The sequence below is a fragment of the Cyclopterus lumpus genome, chromosome 3, assembly GCF_009769545.1.
Source record: "Cyclopterus lumpus isolate fCycLum1 chromosome 3, fCycLum1.pri, whole genome shotgun sequence".
NCBI classification, from domain to species: Eukaryota; Metazoa; Chordata; class Actinopteri; order Perciformes; family Cyclopteridae; genus Cyclopterus; species Cyclopterus lumpus.
The window spans coordinates 28207594-28214796 of NC_046968.1; positions in this window are offsets into that span (position 1 = coordinate 28207594).

The following is a 7203-nucleotide window of genomic DNA, read 5'->3' on the forward strand; positions in this document are numbered from 1 at the left end:
TCAGTCGGCACATTCACGCCAGCAACCGGTGTTTAACTTTCACATGATGTTAGAAAAATGTTTCTTTTGGCGGCTCGTACCATCCCATAATGACATGTTTTTGTAAAGAGCTCATATTCACAGGCGATTATGTAATAACTCTGCCGTTTGAGGCATGCAGCGCCCTCTAGTGGCCGTCTTTAATAAAGTCAAGGGAGCAATTATTATTTTTTGTTGTTCATCACATTTCTGAACAACGTAACTATGCAACTGTTTGTGGATCAAGTGCAACCTGTTGAACGGGTGACGCAGAGTTCACGTGCACGTGCACGATGTGGGAGGAGTCAAATTAGCCAGAAAAAAATCCCAATTTTACATGAGTCCAGTGTCCACGGTGTAAGAAGAGCACATTTATAGCCCCAAAAAAAACCCATTTGGGACTGCATGCAAAACAAAATGGTGCATGGCACTTTTTTTTGGGAGTGTTTATTTTTATTTGTTCTTTTACTTCTCAGTCCGAAGGCGTCGGCGCTGCACTGTGAAAGAGATTCAGTTTCTATGACGACCATAAAATGAAGAGATTTCTCAGAGTTTATATTCAATCTTTCTTCTTTTTTTTTTTTTTTTTTACCTGCTCTCGTTAGCTCTTAAAGACTTTGGGTGACGGAGACACTTTTGCAGTTTAATTTCCCTTTATTGTTTGTTTGTTTGTTTGTTTGTTTGTGTCCTGTTGTCTAAACGTTCGCCTTCTGCTGCCTTACTTTGTTGTATTTCATGACGTTTCATATTCCAGCAGCAACTTGTTTCACAAGTAGAAGCTTTAACTCCTTTTCTGTCTCTTAGTCCCACTTTCTTTTTCTTTTTCTTGTTGCATATTAAAAAGAATGTACAGTTCTGTTATTTAAAGAATGTTTTCGTCCACTATCGTTACTACTTTTTAAAAGTCTGATGTCATTTTGAGTTCCCCCCCCAACCCCTCCTGAGATATAAACATGTTCTTGTATAACGTATATATATGTTATAGTGCTTATCTTTTCTGATTTAATATAAACAATAAAACTGTGTACTGTGTATTAAAGGTGCTGTGCTGGTCGTTCCTGCCACTAGGGGGCGGCAGAGCGGCGCCCTCCAGATGTTCAAGAGTTTAAAAGCTTTTTTTATTAGTTTTTTTTTTTTTTAATGTATTTTGTGAATTTAAAGTGAATTTAAAAAAAATAATAATAATTTCAGTTAAACAATAATAATCTCTTCTTCACTCACAACTACGTCCCCAACGTTTTTAGGGAGAAATATCTTTTATTTTATTTCTTTGTGTTCCAGGAAGTCCTTTCGGGTAAAACTCGAGTGTTTGTTTATTTCCTGTGATCGTAGCTCCGCCTCCCGGCTCGCCTGCAGAGAACTGGGACGAAGAGGAATTCACCTCCACCTTCCTGCTTTGTGTCTCGCCTCCAATAACGACGGCGAACAATTAACATAACTACTCTGGAAAAGTGCGAAAATGGATTTTGTTTATTATTACAGCAACAAAAACTGTGGGTGGACGTCGTCATGGTGTACTGAGGGGGCGTGACTGAGAGACCTGTCAATCACCTTGAAGCATCCCCTGCTTCATGGTCTGTTTGACTTAAAATCGTCCGCTATGTAACGTTTATTAACTAAAGTCTCTTTTATGTTTCAAAGACGTGATTGTTTGTTCCTAAACGAGACACCGTTTATATCGTCAGATGACCACAAAGCACAAACTGCCCACAACCATTTCTGCATATCTGTATGCACGAGGGAAATAATTTAATTAAATGAATGTAGAATAAGCATAATTTTGTCAGATTGACACATTGATTGTGTTTCCCTTTTAGCGCATGACATTGTTTTAAACATGGAGCACCCAATAAAACCTTCAGGTCCTGCTTCATACCCCGGATTACAAACTGGTTAACTGGGCTTATAAATGTGATGTTTAGTGACCAGCGGTTGGAAATATGTGCGTATATATATGTGTGTGTATGTATATATTTATATATATATATATATAGAGAGGGAGAGAGGGGAGTGTGTGAGGACAGTGTAGTCTGGCAGATGGACAGTGTGGGATGCTGGAAATCAGCCAAACCCTGAAACACAGAAAGCAATCTGGGAGTTAGTTCCCAAAACAACACACACACACTGAGTGAGGGAGCTGAACAGATAATCACAGTCATCAGTCAGAGCTGGAGTTGGTCCATGAGGGAGTCTGGGCAGGTTAGGTTGCCAACCTCAAATTCCTCTGAGGATGGTGTGTGTGTGTGTGTTTGTGTGTTGGGGGTGGGGGGGGTGTACCGTCCAGCTGGTGGGAACCTGACGGAGAACTGAACCGAGCTGCTGGCTAAATGTAATTAATGATCTCCATTAAGCCGGCTGACTGTAGCTGCAAACTGCTTTTATTGAGTTTGATTTGGTTCTTTGTTACACAGATGAAAACTAAATAGTTTCATTGTGTTGGTTCTGTCGCCCCCTGTGGACTAAAGTGGTAGTGTTGGTTCTGGTGCCCCCTGTGGACTAAAGTGGTAGTGTTGGTTCTGGTGCCCCCTGTGGACTAAAGTGGTAGTGTTGGTTCTGGTGCCCCCTGTGGACTAAAGTGGTAGTGTTGGTTCTGGTGCCCCCTGTGGACTAAAAAGGTAGTGTTGGTTCTGGTGCCCCCTGTGGACTAAAGTGGTAGTGTTGGTTCTGGTGCCCCCTGTGGACTAAAGTGGTAGTGTTGGTTCTGGTGCCCCCTGTGGACTAAAAAGGTAGTGTTGGTTCTGGTGCCCCCTGTGGACTAAAGTGGTAGTGTTGGTTCTGGTGCCCCCTGTGGACTAAAAAGGTAGTGTTGGTTCTGGTGCCCCCTGTGGACTAAAGTGGTAGTGTTGGTTCTGGTGCCCCCTGTGGACTAAAATGGTAGTGTTGGTTCTGGTGCCCCCTGTGGACTAAAGTGGTAGTGTTGGTTCTGGTGCCCCCTGTGGACTAAAGTGGTAGTGTTGGTTCTGGTGCCCCCTGTGGACTAAAAAGGTAGTGTTGGTTCTGGTGCCCCCTGTGGACTAAAGTGGTAGTGTTGGTTCTGGTGCCCCCTGTGGACTAAAGTGGTAGTGATGGTTCTGGTGCCCCCTGTGGACTAAAGTGGTAGTGATGGTTCTGGTGCCCCCTGTGGACTAAAGTGGTAGTGTTGGTTCTGGTGCCCCCTGTGGACTAAAGTGGTAGTGTTGGTTCTGGTGCCCCCTGTGGACTAAAGTGGTAGTGATGGTTCTGGTGCCCCCTGTGGACTAAAGTGGTAGTGTTGGTTCTGGTGCCCTCTGTGGACTAAAGTGGTAGTGTTGGTTCTGATGCCCCCTGTGGACTAAAGTGGTAGTGTTGGTTCTGGTGCCCCCTGTGGACTAAAGTGGTAGTGTTGGTTCTGGTGCCCTCTGTGGACTAAAGTGGTAGTGTTGGTTCTGGTGCCCCCTGTGGACTAAAGTGGTAGTGTTGGTTCTGGTGCCCTCTGTGGACTAAAGTGGTAGTGTTGGTTCTGGTGCCCTCTGTGGACTAAAGTGGTAGTGTTGGTTCTGGTGCCCCCTGTGGACTAAAGTGGTAGTGTTGGTTCTGGTGCCCCCTGTGGACTAAAGTGGTAGTGTTGGTTCTGGTGCCCCCTGTGGACTAAAGTGGTAGTGTTGGTTCTTGTGCCCCCTGTGGACTAAAGTGGTAGTGTTGGTTCTGGTGCCCTCTGTGGACTAAAGTGGTAGTGTTGGTTCTGGTGCCCCCTGTGGACTAAAGTGGTAGTGATGGTTCTGGTGCCCCCTGTGGACTAAAGTGGTAGTGTTGGTTCTGGTGCCCCCTGTGGACTAAAGTGGTAGTGTTGGTTCTATCGCCCCCTGTGGACTAAAGTGGTAGTGTTGGTTCTGGTGCCCCCTGTGGACTAAAGTGGTAGTGTTGGTTCTGGTGCCCTCTGTGGACTAAAGTGGTAGTGTTGGTTCTATCGCCCCCTGTGGACTAAAGTGGTAGTGTTGGTTCTATCGCCCCCTGTGGACTAAAGTGGTAGTGTTGGTTCTATCGCCCCCTGTGGACTAAAGTGGTAGTGTTGGTTCTGGTGCCCCCTGTGGACTAAAGTGGTAGTGATGGTTCTGGTGCCCCCTGTGGACTAAAGTGGTAGTGTTGGTTCTGATGCCCCCTGTGGACTAAAGTGGTAGTGATGGTTCTGGTGCCCCCTGTGGACTAAAGTGGTAGTGATGGTTCTGGTGCCCCCTGTGGACTAAAGTGGTAGTGATGGTTCTGGTGCCCCCTGTGGACTAAAGTGGTAGTGTTGGTTCTATCGCCCCCTGTGGACTAAAGTGGTAGTGTTGGTTCTATCGCCCCCTGTGGACTAAAGTGGTAGTGTTGGTTCTATCGCCCCCTGTGGACTAAAGTGGTAGTGTTGGTTCTGGTGCCCCCTGTGGACTAAAGTGGTAGTGATGGTTCTGGTGCCCCCTGTGGACTAAAGTGGTAGTGTTGGTTCTGGTGCCCCCTGTGGACTAAAGTGGTAGTGTTGGTTCTGATGCCCCCTGTGGACTAAAGTGGTAGTGATGGTTCTGGTGCCCCCTGTGGACTAAAGTGGTAGTGATGGTTCTGGTGCCCCCTGTGGACTAAAGTGGTAGTGATGGTTCTGGTGCCCCCTGTGGACTAAAGTGGTAGTGTTGGTTCTATCGCCCCCTGTGGACTAAAGTGGTAGTGTTGGTTCTATCGCCCCCTGTGGACTAAAGTGGTAGTGTTGGTTCTATCGCCCCCTGTGGACTAAAGTGGTAGTGATGGTTCTGGTGCCCCCTGTGGACTAAAGTGGTAGTGATGGTTCTGGTGCCCCCTGTGGACTAAAGTGGTAGTGATGGTTCTGGTGCCCCCTGTGGACTAAAGTGGTAGTGTTGGTTCTATCGCCCCCTGTGGACTAAAGTGGTAGTGTTGGTTCTGATGCCCCCTGTGGACTAAAGTGGTAGTGTTGGTTCTGGTGCCCCCTGTGGACTAAAGTGGTAGTGATGGTTCTGGTGCCCCCTGTGGACTAAAGTGGTAGTGTTGGTTCTATCGCCCCCTGTGGACTAAAGTGGTAGTGATGGTTCTGGTGCCCCCTGTGGACTAAAGTCGTAGTGTTGGTTCTGGTGCCCCCTGTGGACTAAAGTGGTAGTGATGGTTCTGGTGCCCCCTGTGGACTAAAGTGGTAGTGTTGGTTCTGGTGCCCCCTGTGGACTAAAGTGGTAGTGATGGTTCTGGTGCCCCCTGTGGACTAAAGTGGTAGTGATGGTTCTGGTGCCCCCTGTGGACTAAGGTGGTAGTGTTGGTTCTGGTGCCCCCTGTGGACTAAAGTGGTAGTGATGGTTCTGGTGCCCCCTGTGGACTAAGGTGGTAGTGTTGGTTCTGGTGCCCCCTGTGGACTAAAGTGGTAGTGTTGGTTCTGGTGCCCCCTGTGGACTAAAGTGGTAGTGTTGGTTCTATCGCCCCCTGTGGACTAAAGTGGTAGTGATGGTTCTGGTGCCCCCTGTGGACTAAGGTGGTAGTGTTGGTTCTGGTGCCCCCTGTGGACTAAAGTGGTAGTGTTGGTTCTGGTGCCCCCTGTGGACTAAAGTGGTAGTGTTGGTTCTGTCCATGGTGGTCCACTTCTGGTTCTGGACACAACGCTGTGTTTTCTCCACCTGCTGTTGTGTTTCATCCTCTCACTCTGCCATGAATCAGGCTTCATGTCGACCGTGACGGGGTCGGCTCCTTCATAAGCCTCCTTTTCCTCCTCCCTCACCTTCATGTTAGTCTATAGAGGAACTCAGTTTATTTTGTATAGCCCAAAATCAGAGGTCTTTACAATCTGTACACATAGGACATCCCTGACCTTTGACCTCACATCGGACCATGAAAAACCAAATAATAATAGAAAAAACCCTTTCACTGCATCAGCAGGGCCATGGAGGCAGGAGGCCAGGTCTATGCTTCATGTGTTAAAGCTGCATTCTCTCTCCTGACCACCAGGGGGCGACTCCTCTGATTGTATAGAAGTATATGCTTCATGTGTTAAAGCTGCATTCTCTCTCCTGACCACCGGGGGGCGACTCCTCTGGTTGTATAGAAGTCTATATAAATGACTCTACTTCTCTTGATTTATTCCCTCAGTAAACATTGTAAACATTAGTTTTTGGTCTCAATCTCTAGTTTCAAGTCTTCTTCAATACAGCGTGATGTTCATTTAGTGAATTATGGTCATTTAGAGTCAAACAGACCATAATGGAGGGGATGCTTTAGGGCGGGGCTTACTGTGATTGACAGGTCTCTACTTTACTCCTCCACATCCCAAATAGGGTCACTTCCAATCACCTGTATTTTAAAAAGTAAAGAAAATCTATGCTTTCAACACCATAACGCCCCCCCCCCCCCCCCCCCCCCCCCCCTCCCCCCCCCCCCCCAACGTTCATTCATAAGAGTTCACTGTATCAACAACAACAAAGATCTCCTTGGTAACCATTGTGCTTGTGATCTGTATTTTTAGCATGTTGGGACTCGATCGCCGTGTGTCTGCGTTTTGAGAGACACTGAAATAGTTTTTATTAATCCCACTTGAACCGGCTCGAATGAAACCTCGTTCCCAGAACAGGAGGAGGAGGAGGAGGATCAGGCGGAAGAGGAGGAGGAGGAGCAGCAGGAGGAGGATGAAGAAGAGGAGGAGGAGGCGGCGGAAGAGGAGGAGGAGCTGGAGGAGGAGGAGGAGCAGGAGGATGAAGAGGAGGAGGAGGCGGCGGAAGAGGAGGAGCAGGAGGATGAAGAAGAGGAGGAGGCGGTGGAGGAGGAGGAGGAGGAGGAGCTGGAAGAGGAGGAGGAGGAGGAGGAGGAGAAGGATGAAGAGGAGGAAGATGTGGTCGCTGCTGGCATGGCTTTTTGTTTAAATGCTTGTGATGAGTTATTCTCTGTGTGTGTGTGTGTGTGTGTGTGTGTGTGTGTGTGTGTGTGTGTGTGTGTGTGTGTGTGTGTGTGTGTGTGTGTGTGTGTGTGTGTGTGTGTGTGTGTGTGTGTGTGTGTGTGTGTGTGTGTGTGTGTGTGTGTGTGTGTGTGTGTGTGTGTGTGTGTGTGTTTTTACGGCTACCGCTATCCGAATAAAGACCATTTTCCGACTAATGAAACTTGTGTTTGTGCAACCTATAAACAGTCTGTGTGTAAGAACTGGTGGTCGTCGTGACAACGTCGTTGGTTTGCTCGATTTTTGAAGCCTCGAGTTTGTCGATTTCGCCCGTC